The 14,683-nt window shown below is 38.3% G+C and overlaps 1 protein-coding gene across 2 annotated transcripts in view; it reads right to left on the reverse strand.

Annotated features, from left to right (window-relative positions):
* Positions 1–12,817, reverse strand: part of LOC137239528 (acyl-CoA-binding domain-containing protein 5) — a 44,383-nt gene extending 31,566 nt beyond the window's left edge. For both annotated transcript variants that reach the window (XR_010949404.1, XM_067764944.1), the window contains exons 1-2: positions 12,520–12,817; positions 12,391–12,458 (exon numbers count right to left, since the gene is read on the reverse strand). The gene's annotated coding sequence lies outside the window, so the exon portion shown is untranslated. The remainder of the gene's footprint in view (positions 1–12,390; positions 12,459–12,519) is intronic.
* Positions 12,818–14,683: the final 1,866 nt, after the last annotated feature.

The following is a 14,683-nucleotide window of genomic DNA, read 5'->3' on the forward strand; positions in this document are numbered from 1 at the left end:
CTTATACAAGGCCTTCTTACAGAAATTGAATTGCTGTTCCGTACTTTTAAGCAAGGCCACGACGACATCTGCGCGGAAGTACGAGCAAACTCTATTGCTGATGCCGACGTTCCTTACCTAAAAGATGAGACCTTTTACAACTGCTATGATCTTTTTATCAGTTTCAAAGCAAAACTGTTAGACTTACAATTGGAACTTGCTTTGCCTACGACACCTGGTACAAACAGTACATTCGCCGCCACTAATTCATGCAACGATACCATTTCAGCTGCCGCTCGCTTGCCTAAAATCGATATTCCTACGTTCTCAGGGGACTACTTGGAGTGGATTCCGTTCCGCGACATGTTTCTGTCGCTCGTACACAACAATACCAACCTAACGCAGGTGCAAAAATATTTTTATTTAAAGGGTTCGTGTACTGTAACTCTCAGAAAAATGGTAGAGGAGTATCCAGCTACAAATACCAGTTATGAACCAGCTTGGGCTGCGTTCGCGAATCGGTGTCACAACAAACGCAAACTCGTTGACCAAATTCTAAGAAAATTGGTTAATGCTGAAAACACAGACGGACGTCTTCGTACTATACAACAATTGCTAGACATAACACGCAATTACTTGGCGCTTTTAAGAACATTAGAGGTGGACACCTCGAACGGGGATCCAATCCTTATGTTTTTGTTAACTCAAAAAATTGATAGGTAAGGGTCACACCTACAGTAACTGTACAACAACATCACGATGCAAAGTCTGTGGAAGCATGCATCATACATTACTTCACAGCGATTCCTCAATTGGAAACTCAACTTACAACTCTCACCAATCTGGCGTATCTAACACCTCTAAAGCTGCGACCGTGCAGTCAACCAACGTTCACACTTTGTCCAATAATATTAGTACACAAGTACTCCTAGCTACCGTTCGCGTAATAGTCGAAACGCCCAGTAGGAAATTTGTTTCAAGGTTCTTGTAGATCAAGGAGCTCAAGCGTCTTTTATATCTGAGGATGCAGCTCAATTGCTAAGATTAAATACACGTAACGTTACTGTAAATATTTCGGGTATTTGAGGTTCTCAATTTTTTACAACAAGAAGGGCTGCCCACATAAGTTTGCGGTCAGCTTACAACAAGCACTTTAATCTAGAATGCCAATTTCTTTTACTGCCAAGGGTTATAACATACTCTCCTACTGCAATCGATCCCAATTACCTGAAGGATTTACCAAACGTATTCCTTGCAGATCCAGATTTCAATTCTCCATCTAAAGTCGATTTTATTTTGGGTGCTGAGCTTTATTGTAACATTTTGCTCTCGGGAATGATAAAATGTGAAAATGCTTTACTACTGCAAGAAACCTACTTTGGGTGGATGATTTAAGGTCCTGTAAAACCCAATTTTAATGAGTGAAATCTTTCTGCAAATTTATCGTCAATCGATTCCATCGATAACCAACTGCGTCTGTTTTGGGAACAAGAAGATATGGTGGATCTTCCGTTAATTTCTACTGAGGAAGCTGCAGTAGAGAAACATTTTTTGGAAACTCACTCTCGTGACGACACTGGTCGATATCAAGTCCACTTGTTCAGTCACACCAATTTTAACGCCCTTCGAAGACTGAATCAGCTCGAAAAACGATTCAGATCTCAACCTGAGTTTTCGAGGCTTTATAGAGACTTTATGGAGGAGTACGTTCGTTTAGGTCACATGAAGGAAATCGGAAACTATCCGCAAGATCTTCCAGCTAACTCATATTTCCTATGTCATCACGGTGTCTTGAGAGACAGCAGCAGTATTACTCAGTTAAGAGTAGTATTCGATGGCGGAAATCATCATCAAAACCAAAACTCCCTTAACCTGGAACTCGCTGCAGGAACTGCTTTACAAAATAGTTTGCCGCTTATATTGTCTCGATGGAGACTACATCGCATAGCTTTTACCGCCGACGTAGAAAAAATGTTTCGACAGATCAATATCTGTGAAGAACACCAGCTGTTCCAATGTATACTCTGGAGAGACGCTCCTACAAAACCAATAAAAATATACAAAATCTGCACAGTTACTTATGGTACTACTTCAGCGCCTTTCTTGGCTATACGTGTGCTACATCAGCTAGCAAATGATGAGCGGAGCTCATATCCTCTTGCAAGTAAGATCCTCTTAACTGACAGCTACGTCGATGATATACTTTCAGGTGGAGACTCTATTCAAGAGGTAACCGAATTATACTAACAGCTGACGATGCTTACCAAAAGTGGTGGTTTCAACCTAAGGAAGTGGAACTCTAACTCGGCAGAGTTGCTGGAATCTATTCCACTAGACCACATTGATCAGCATCACTCATTCGAGGTAACTTCCGAAAATTTTGTTAAAGCGCTTGGACTTCATTGGGAAACAAAAGATGATAATTTCTACTTCAAAATTAACTTTGAATTTTCTGCCACCGTAACTAAGAGCAGCCTTCTTTCTGAAGCGACCAAGCTCTTTGATCCACTTGGTTGGCTAGCACCTACCATTATCATTGCAAAAATTATATTTCAAAAATTATGGTTAGAAGGACTGGATTGGCAAGATCCGCTTCCACCTCAACTTCATTCAGAATGGGTTCGATATCGTCACTCTTTGAGAGAGCTAGAGCAAATCAAGATTTCAAGATGGAGGGCTGCAAACAAACAAGTACAGTTGATTTACACGGGTTTTGTGACGCCTCTCAAGCCGCTTACGGGGCTGTAGTGTATGCAGTAGTATGTACAGATGGCGTTCTCTCATCAACATTAATACAATCGAAAACAAAGGTAGCGCCGCTGAAAGCCGTATCCATTCCTCGACTTGAATTATGTGCAGCAACACTTCTGGTAAAACTAATGGCCATAGTAAAAACTTACTTCACGTCAAATCTTAGAACTACTTATTACTGAACCGACAGCACCACTGTTCTAAGTTGGATTCGAAGTCATTCGAATCGGTGGACAGTATATGTCGCGAATAGGGTTGCCGAGATTCAACGGCAATCCAGCACATCTCATTGGAAATACGTTTCAACTAGCGAAAATCCCGCCGACTGTTTAACACGAGGTCTAACACCTTCAAAACTTCGTACACATGTGCTGTGGTGGAATTGACCACCATGGATAGCAACTCCATCTCGCTGGCCGACACAAAATTTGAATTTAAATACTGAGCTTGAAGAACGAAAGACTACGGTCAACTTTCACAACACTGCTGTAACCTCAGATAAGCATGAATATTTTTCTTTAATTACCAAATACTCTACTCTTTCGAAACTTCTTCGCATTACAGGGTACATTCTTCGGTTTTATAATACGCTTAAATCAGCTGCCAACAAACGCAAACAGTAAATGCAAGAGAGTGTAAGCCACGAAACAGGTTTTTTAAAATCGTACGAGTTAAAGCGAGCACTTATCACTATCGTTAAAGTAGTCCAACGTGTCGACTTTGCAATTGAAATCGACTGTTTATCAAAGAAGAACACGTTAGGCAAAACCAATCGCCTCCTACAACTTGCTCCATTTCTCGACGACAACAATATACTTCGAGTCGGAGGCCGACTGTCTAAGGCCAACATTGCCTACGACAGTAAACATCCAATAGTGCTAACTAAGCAAAATCCAATATCGTTACTCATATTTAGAGATTCTCACAATCAAACACTTCACGGTGGAGTGCAACAAATGATGGCATACGTTATGCGTCGATTTTGGATCCTGCCCGAAGCCTGGCTAGATCAGTACTTCGACACTGCCTTGTGTGTTTCAAATATGTTGCGAAAATGCATGAACAAAAGATGGGTGATCTACCAGCAGAGAGACTTCAACCTACCAGACCATTCAAACACAGCGGACTAGACTATGCTGGGCCCGTTTTAATAAGAAATTCTACATCACGTAAAGCGCCAGCTGTTAAGGCTTATATCTGCATTTTTGTCTGCATGTGCACGAAAGCTATTCACCTTGAAGAAGTATCCAGCTTAACTACGGAGGTCTTCATGGCAGCTTACCGAAGATTTATTTCAAGAAGAGGACGTTGCACAGACTTGTATTCTGATTGCGGCTCAACGTTCATTGGAGCCGAAACAGAACTTAAAATTTGCTTCGAAATTCAAAAATTAGAGTTACCCGAGTATTTGGCAGCTGGACTGGCCAACGAAGGAACCACCTGGCATTTTATTCCGCCCGGCTCACCTAACTTCGGTGGTTTACGGGAAGCGGGTGTAAAATCCGTAAAGCATCATCTGCAACGTGTTATGCGTGATCAAAGACTTACACTTGAAGAATTAACCACGCTTTTAGCCCAAATTGATAGCTGCTTGAACTCACGACCACTGTATCCTTTATCCGGCCAACTTGCCGACAACCACGCGCTAACTCCCGCACATTTTCTTGTTGGTGAACCAACAACCTGTGTATCTGAATATGATCTACTAGCTTACGAGGAAAATTCTTTAAGCCGCTGGAAGTTAGTTGAACGACTTAAACAGCATTTTTGGAAGAGATGGAGCAAAGTTGGCGACATTGTTTTAGTGCAGCACGAACGAAGTGCACCAGGGTACTGGCCCTTAGCGAGAGTACATCAAACCCATCCTGGGACAGATAGACTGGTAAGGTTGTTACACTGTTACTCAACGGTAAACTGCTGAAACGTCCGATATCCAAGGTGTGTCTGCTACCAATAATGGAGTCTACCAACAAGGACCAGGAACAACCTGAACCACAAGATAACACCTAAGGAATTCAAGAACAGTCGTTCTTAGTGGGGGAGAATGTTTGGTTTTCATCAACTTACTTACTTCGTTTTATCCACATTGTACTTATCTCACCTTGTACTTTACTAACCCTACTCCTAAAATTTATCGATTAATCTTAATATCAATTATTCATCAGCACTACTCGTTAACCATCACTACTTTGAACAAAACAAAAGATATTAGCAGCAAAATTCAATCGTGTTGAGTTTTTATTTATTGTTAATGCACTAAAGTCAATGTAGTGAGTTCTTTTTTCTATTAATGTATCCAACAATCTCATACAACCAATTGTTCAGATAAGAAACTTTTCGCAATTTCTACCCCATTTTAACAGCTTCAAATTTCACCGATTGCTTACGTATATAGTATATATTGTTGTGTCAAAAAATCATAGAGATCGGTGATATATATAATATATATATGATGGTATATATAGTATATATATATATTTTTTTTGTTGCGATTTCGGCCCCATTTTAACAGCTAGAAGCTTCAAATTTCACCAAATGCTTACGTGTATAGCATATATTGATGTCTGAAAAAATCATTGAGATCGGGTGTATATATATTATATACTTCATACAAACTGTCATTTTTGCCCCTTTTTTACGGATAGAAGCTTCAAAATTCATCAAGTTCCATCAAATAGTTACGTTTACTTCATATATTTTTGAAATACGTGATTCGTAGTCGTAGTTTTTACATGCAGACCACAAAAAACGTGAAGCTTTGCATCCTCACACAAAGTACCTACCTATTTTTTATTTTATATTTATCTTAAAAATCGTTTAGATATGTTCAAATTTCACCAAATGTTTACGTGTATAGCATATATTGTTGTCTGAAAAAATCATATAGACCGGTGGTATATATAATCTCATACAACCGATTGTTCAGATAAGAAACTTTGTGCAATTTCTTCCCCATTTTAAGAGCTAAAAGTTTCAAATTTCACCAAATGCTTACTCGTATAGTATATATTGTTGTCTGAAAAAATCATTGAGATCGGTGGTATATATAGTATATATCTCATACAACCAATTGTTCAGATAAGAAACTTTGCGCAATTTCTTCCCCATTTTAACAGCTAGAAGCTTCAAATTTCACCAAATGCTTACGTGTATAGTATATATTGTTGTCTGAAAAAATCATTGAGATCGGTGGTATATATAGTATATATCTCATACAACCTATTGTTCAGATAAGAAACTTTGCGCAATTTCTGCCCCGTTTTAACAGCTAGAAGCTTCAAATTTCACCAAATGCTTACGTATATAGCATATATTGTTGTCTGAAAAAATCATAGAGATCGGTGGTACATATATTATATACCCCATATTAACTGTATTTTTTTGCCCCTTTTTTACGGCTAGAAGCTTCAAAATTCAAAACATTTCATCAAATAGTTACGTTTACGTCATATATTGTTGAAATACGTGATTCGTAGTCATAGTTTTTACACGCAGACCACAAAAAACCTGAAACTTTGCATCCTCACACAAAGTACCTACCTATTTTTTATTTTTTATTTATCTTAAAAATCGTTTAGGTATGTAGATCTGTTCACTAGATATGTATATGTTTATTAAGTCTATGATCGAAAAGAACCTTACAGACTAGATACAAATGAATAGAAAGATATAAAAACTATATAGTCAAACTTATATATGTAATTACCGTGTAAATAATAAAAAAGAAAAAAGATAACAATGAGATGAATAAATAATAAAAATAAATTACAGCCACAAATCCAGAGAAGACTTGAACGTACTTCTCGACAAAGAGAAATCAAGAAGGAAACTCCCTGAGAGTCTATTAAATACGGTAAGTGCGCGGAAAATTGGGTCAAACATGCAATAGTTAGCTCTACCGACACGCAAGTAAAAGGGCAAGAAAGTACGAAGACACCTATTAGGTACATTAAAATTAACTTTAGCTAGAAGAGCTGAACAATCCAAAGAGCCAGTGATGAGATCATAAACAAACATTAGTAGATGCGCAGTTCTCCGGATTTCAAGAGACTGGAGATTGATAAGTATGCATCGCGAGTAATAGGATGGGGTTGGATCGTCAAAGTTAATAGAAATTAAGCAAAATCTAATGAATTTTCTTTGAACCCTCTCTATTCTGGCAGAGTGGCCACTATAGATAGGATTCCAGACAACTGAGGCGTATTCTAATTTTGAGCGAACTAAAGAGATAAAAAGTGCCTTCCTGGTATAGGGATCCTTAAAGCCTTTTGCATATCTGCGAAGGAAGGCAAGGTTTCTGTAAGCCTTCGGAAGGACATAACAGATATGACTAACGAAGGAGAAAGAGGTGTCGAAGACAACACCTAGATCAATAACTTCTTTGACAGAAGCCAGTGGAACACCTGAAATATCGTAGGGCGTGGTATGCAGGGTATACGACTTGGAAAAAGACATTTGAAAGCATTTTTTGACATTTAAGTAGAGACTATTGGCATTACACCAAGCAACAAGATTATTTAGATCATTTTGTAGGAGCACTGCATCTGACGGGCCATTAATTCTACGAAAAATCTTAAGATCGTCTGCATATAAAAGGAAATCAGACGAATTAAAGCAGGAACCAATGTCATTAATAAAGAGCACAAATAAAAGATAGGGGATTCAAGGGGTTGTGTAGCGCAATATATAGCTTCTCCAACCCAATTGTCAACCTCACCTCCGAGCGGCGAATCCCGTTTCACTAACAGACGAGGCTCTGGCGACCCCAAGCTCCTCATGGAACTTGCGGGTGGGGAGGGAGGGATGGCCTGAAGGTTCAATGTGGCCATATAAATCGTTCCCGAGATGGTCGGGCCAGCACCTTAATGGTGCTGTGTTACCGGAGCGTATCGGATCTGTATCCGACAAAGGACCATCACATCGATAACACTCCCCAAAGCATTCGGGGAGTAACCTAATCGCTACAACAACAACAACAACAAATAAAAGAGGACCAAGAATCCTACCCTGAGGTACCCCGGATGTTGCCAAGAAAGGTTGGGACTTACAGTCTTCAATTTCGACGCACAAGGACCTATTCGACAAATAAGATTTTAACCATGATAGGAAAACAGAGTGAAATCCAATGCATTCCAGTTTAAATAATAAGATTTTATGAGATACTTTATCGAAAGCCTTCGTGAAATCGGTGTATACAGTATCTACCTGGCAACCATCCTGAAATGCAGAGATGCAGAAATCAGAAAACGACACTAGGTTCGTAACAGTCGAGCGACCAGCCACAAACCCATGTTGGCACGGCTCAATGACGCTTTTGATGAATAAAGTTAGCTTCTCTTTTATAATTTTCTCAAAAAGCTTCGAGCAGACTGTTAGTTTGGCGATAGGCCTATAACTAGAGCCGTCATTTTTATTGCCAGCTTTAAAGATTGGACAAATGGAACTTTTTTCCACCTATCGATAAAAGTTCCGGAAGACAGGGATAAATTGAATATATGCCGAAGAGGTATGCACAAAGATAAACTACAGAACTTCAAGACAAAGGCACAGAGGCCGTCACTGTCACATTTTAACGAGAGTTTAAGGGAGGATATAGCATTGCTGACGTCATCGCCGGAGATCACGAGGGAGCCAAAATCTAGACGATCATAGAGCCCGGATCGCGAATAAGAGTCATTCAGATCTACAGTAGCATCATCAAAGTTTGATTTAAAGAAATCAGCAAACATCTCAACTGTTTCTGGTAGGGACTGGGAGCGTACACCATTAAAGCTCATGCAGATCGGTATATTCGTCGAACCACGTTTGGATCGGATAAAGTTCCAAAAGGCTTTAGGATTTTCTTTAAGCTCATTTTCGAGCCTACCCATATAGCGATTGTAAAGAATTTGTCAAGGACATTAAATTGACGCACACTGGTAGTGAACTGTTCTCTGAGAAGGATATTATCTGAATCTGCCTTGAATAAGTTATTGAGTTTGTTACGCTTATTTTTCAACCTCTTAAGAGTTTTATTATACCATGGTAATTTATGAAGCCTGGGCCCAAAACGAGGCACTATACTTTGAAATGTTTCAGTCAAATTCGATAAGAAAATATCATAACAAACACTGACGTCATTAGAGGGAAATATGTTTTCCCAGTTAATTTCAAATAATACATTGTTCAGCTCGCCGAAATCAGTAGATCGAAAGTTGAAAGAGGAATTATCTAAAGCAGGTGACGTAGGGATAGCATCAAATTTATGTAGATGAATAGCTATTGGTATATGATGCCTATCAGATAGACATACAGGAAAAGTACTCTCAGAGAGTTGATATATTAAATTCTCGTCGACGAATATAAGATCAAATAACCTCGAGAGAGTATTAAATAAATTATTGATTTGAATCAAATTACAACTTAAGGTATTATCTATAAGGCTAATTTCATTAGAACGCGTGACATTGGTAGGTGTCAAAATTCCATTATATTGAAAATCTGACCAGACAATATCTGGTAGATTGAAGTCTCCAAGTATACAGAAGTTGGCATCAGTATGAGTTTCGCATAAATTAACGATGTTCTCCACATGACCATTATATAAGCAATCACCACTATTGGGCGGTATATACGAGCAACAAATGAAAGTAGAGCCAGACGAACTGGAAACACAGGACACACATCTGATCGAGGAGCGTAACCTGATTATGTAGTTGAAACTTTAATGAATGCAGGCTTCCGTTAACTTTCTTATCTTATACATCCGATTATTCGGAGATTACGAACGGGATAAGATTATTGTTCAGCCCCATTCATGAAAGGTATGAAGTCTTCGGCATAGCCGAAGACAGTCCCGTCCTTACTTGTTTTAATGTTGTTGTTGTTGTAGCAATGCTTCGCCCCACCTAATAGCTGCGGCCGATCGCAAATTGTCATCAATATACTCTAACGGGAGTCCGAGGAAACTTGCTGTTTCAACAGGGGTGGACCATAATGAAAGGGGTTTTAGAGGCGTTGGTTCCACATTACAATTAAAGAGATGGTTGGCGTCATGTGGGGACACATTGCAAGCGGTTAAGAGTTTAAACTGTTACAGTATCCAGAACGAAGTTGAGCCAGAGTAACTTGCGTTTCCCTGGGGAGTATGCGTTCCTCTTCCGCAAGGTTTGGGTACTGTTCCCTAAGTACTGGATTCACCGGGCAATTCCTGGCATAAAGGTCCGACGCCTGTTTGTGGAGTTCACCAAGGACCTGCTTGTGTTTTTTTGCTTCATACGGCTGAGTTCTCAGGTGTCGTATTTCCTCAAAATGCTTACGGAGCTGACTCCTTAAGTCCCTAGGCAGTGTTGGCTCATCAATCAGATGTCTGTTGGGATGCCCAAAAAAAAAAGTGTACAACTTTTTTAATGTTTCACAACTTTGTTTTCTTTTTCGTTGGAAATGCTGCAGAATGTACTGAGTATTTTGTTGCGGCTCTTAAATTATAAAAACAAATTACGCGCGGCCAAAATTTATTACGCAGCGTCGGAGCCGTTACAACAGCAACAACCGTATTACTTCCGCTTAACGAACTCTATGTATTAGTGCATTTTGAAGGAAACGGATGGTCTGCTTTCCTTATGGATTTTTTTAAAGCTAATAAAAACAAACCGGCAAGATGCGTGCGCTCATCTGTCTAACTAAAAACGCATTGTGCAAGAGCAGTTGATTGCAATGAAAAATAGTCGCTCAACAAGTTTTCCTAACAATCAAACGACGGTCATATACATACATTCAAATATACATACACAAATAATAGAGAATATTAAAATAAACTTAAACAAACTGCGATACGATTGTTGAAAAACCCTTTTGGAAAGCGAATGGATTACGAAAAGAGAGTATGTAAATATATTACAAAGTTAACAAAGAAAAAGCAAATGAAGCCTAACGCTATCACAACTGCTGACTTCCATTGGCTTCAGTACTTATTGTTGTACTACTTATCTTCTACATCGACTCATGCTGTTTACTCACTGTTCATGCATTTTACAGTAATGGCGCCCTATCTCCATTTATTTATTACAGCAATTTTTATACTCAGCTGAACAGAGCTCACAGAGTATATTAATTTTATTCGCATAACGGTACCCCGTAACGGCATAAACTAATCGAGATAGATATACTTCCATATATCAAAATGATCTGGGCGAAAAAAGAAATTCATTTAGCCATGTCCGTCCGTCCGTCTGTCTGTCCGTGAACACGATAACTTGAGTAAATATCTTGATGAAATTTGGTATGTAGGTTCCTGGGCACTCATCTCAGATCGCTATTTAAAATGAACGAGATCGGACTATAACCACGCCCACTTTTTCGATATCGAAAATTTCGAAAAACGGAAAAAGTGCGATAATTCATTAACAAAGATGGATAAAGCGATGAAGCTTGGTAGGTGGGTTGACCTTGTGACACAGAATAGAAAACTAGTAAAATTTTGTACAATGGGCGTGGCACCGCCCACTTTTAAAATAAGGTAATTTAAAAGTTTTGCAAGCTGTAATTTGGCAGTCGTTGAAGATATCATGATGAAGTTTGGCAGGAACGTTACTCCTGTTACTTTATGTGTGCTAAATAAAAATTAGCAAAATCGAACACGCCCACTTTAAAAAAAAGATCGGTTGAAGCCACGCCCAGTTTTTATACACAGTCGACCGTCTGCCCTTCCGCTCGGCCCTTAACACGATAACTTGAACAAACATCGATATATCTTTACTAAACTTAGTTCACGTACTTATCTGAACTCACTGTATCTTGGTATTAAAAATGGGCGAAATCCGACTATGACCACGCCCACTTTTTTGATATCGAAAATTTCGAAAAATGAAAAAAATGCCATAATTCTATACCAAATACGAAAAAAAGATTTAAGATGGTGCTTGGTTTGGTTTTTGACGCAAAGTATACATAACTTTGGAAAAAACTTTGTAAAATGGGTGTGACACCTACCATATTAATTAGAGGAAATTGTAAAAGTTCTGCAAGGCGGTATCAAAAGCCCTTGGAATCATGGCAGGAATACTGTTCGTGGCATTTATATATAAATAAATTAGCGGTACCCGACGGATGATGTTCTGGGTCACCCTGGTCCACATTTTGGTCGATATCTCGAAAACGCCTTCACATATACGTCTAGGGACCACTCCCTTTTAAAACCCTCATTAATACCTTGAATTTGATACCCATATCGTACAAACACCAGAGCCACCCCTGGCGATATCTCGAAAAGGCGTCCCCCTATAGAACTAAGGCCCGCTCCCTTTTAAAATACTCTTTAGTACCTTCCATTTTATACCCATACAAACACATTCCAGGCTTACCATAGGTTAATTTTCCTAAATGGTGATTTTCCCTTATTTTGTCTCCAAAGCTCTCAGCTGAGTATGTAATGTTTGGTTACACCCGAACTTAGCCCTCCTTACTTTTTTATACTACTTTTAAAATCAATTATCCGATTTGTATTGATTTTATAGTTAAAGCGAGAAATGAAAATGTTTTATTGACCTTTGTTTTACTTCGCTACAATCGCTTATTAAGATAAGCAGCAACCTTTGGCTCCTCGACAAGGCATTCAAGATAGAAAATGGCACAGCAAGACATATATATTTGTAAGTTTAATGTATATGTTTGTAAATATACCTTTCCAATCCTTTGTTGGGCTTCCCAATTTGCTGTGACCACTCCTTTAGAACTTTCCTTCAGTATTCCTATAAAATATAAGACTTTTAGTTACAGTCTCAACTAACAATATTTAAATGTTTGAAATACCTTTTATTGTATTTAAAATTTTCCTTTAACTGATGTAGGTGTTTTTATCGTAAAAATGAGTTTATTGTTTCGTTTTAGTTTTTTCGTGGTTGGTATTGATGTCGTTATCCAATAGAAAATTTCTAGCCACAGCGACCTCGGGTTTAAAATATAAAATTTAGCAGTTTCCTTTAAGTTCAAAGTTCTTTTACTACTTTACTATTTTGTTTTTTTTTTTTTTATTTACTTGCTTAATTCACTTAATTTCTAATTCAACTAAACATCAATACTAATAATTTGCGATCTTTTTTGCTCTGACATACCAAAATGTTTTTTTTTTTATTTTTGTTATCACTCTTTCCGTCAAACACAGGGTTGATTTAGTAAAGCAAGGTTGATTTAGAAAAGCATGTATTGAGGGAAAGAGGGCTTGGAGCCGGCACGCCTCTGTATCAGTCCTTACGTTTCAATGAACAGTGATCCATATGGATCAATTTGTTATTGCATTTGCATGTTAAACTTTTAGAGGTATCCGGATCATTATTAATTGGAACGCGAGGAGGGGAATATTTTGAATAAGGTGCCACGATTTTCCAACTTTTTTTTTCGAGGGGCGGAGGGGTCCTAAAAATCACAAACTGCAAAAAAAATCCGCAACTCTGGGAAACTCTTAGTTTATGAAATATAAGCTTTTTAATTTCCAAATTTAGTAAAAACAAGTTCCGGTAAATTAAATACATTAATTACAAATTATTAAGAGAATTACAAAATCAAAATACATTGATAGGGTATGTTTGTTTGAATTTATGTCGACGCGTCACCACCTTATAATGTTCTACGAAGTTAAAAAGATAGTGTTGCGGAGCTGGTAACACCATTCACCACTTTCATTTGTTTTCGTTTGTTTAATTGCAACAACGAAAAAAGCGACAATAGTATCGACGGGTTTTCCGCGAATAACTTTTAAACGAGATAAAAAAATATTGTTTCTGCTTTCGGATTATGAATCTTGACGCAAATACGCGTCTTTTGGTACCGCTATCGACATGTGCGACCCGAATTTTAAGTGCAGGACTTAAGTTGAAATTTATACTAAATTTGGAAATTAAAAAGCTTATATTTCATAAACTAATAGCGTTTTCTTTTCTGAAATAAATTGTTGCCTAAGTAAATGGTAAAGCCTTAATAGAGTTACTACTACCCCAGAAAATTGTCAACATTTATAGTGCATACCAAAAAGGATAAATACAATAAGAGCCGCCATTCGTTATTTTTTTGGAATTTACTCGATGTATACTGGGAGGTAGTCGGAAATTTTTTTTTTTGGGCGAGATGTTTATAAATGTCTTCTATACATATTCGTGGGGTATTTGTGTTAATTTTTCGACTGTATTTAATTAATTTATTTAATTCTCTTTCCAAAAATCACAGTTGCACAAGGGGCCTACACGGCATGGATAAAGGCGAGACAATTAAAAATGTCCCTCTCAGAAAACATTCGCCATCAATTTTTTCAATTTTCAGCGAGATACTCGCCACAAAATAACGAGTGACGGCTCTTATTGTATTTATCCTCTTTGGTTTCACAGAGTTGCACGGCCACACCGCCATTTTATACAGGGTAAAAGTGTAACGCCTTTGCGTTGCGAGCAGGCAACAATTTTCACAAAAGAACGAAATACCCCGTAAAGGCGGTGCTTGTTTTTTAGAATAGAACAACAACCCTTGCGCGGCGTATAAAAAACGTAACGCTATAGCCAGAAAAGGAAACGATATAAGAGTTTCCTAGAGCTGCGGATTTCATTTTGGTGATTTTTAGGACCCCCTCTTCCCCTACTAATCAACAAAAGTTTGAAAATCGTGGCACCTTATATAAAATCCAACCCGCGAGGAGTATGAGCAAAGAGTATAGCTATATTTTTTGTATACATACTCCATCATGAACCAGATACGGATGCATTGTTGTTGCGTTTGCATGTTAAAGCGGGAGTCATTGGTGCCGTATGTCGTATCACTGTAGTCGTATCCCTAACGTAATCAGCTGTTTATCGTTACGACGGTAAACCAAAAACCAATTGGTTGGCTACGATACGGTTACGACCTTAGCGACACCAATAATCGATTGCATTGATTCCCATAACGTTGGTCGAATCAGCTGTTATAAGCACACGACCTTACATATGGA

This window comes from Eurosta solidaginis, chromosome 2, assembly GCF_040869045.1.
Source record: "Eurosta solidaginis isolate ZX-2024a chromosome 2, ASM4086904v1, whole genome shotgun sequence".
NCBI lineage: Eukaryota > Metazoa > Arthropoda > Insecta > Diptera > Tephritidae > Eurosta > Eurosta solidaginis.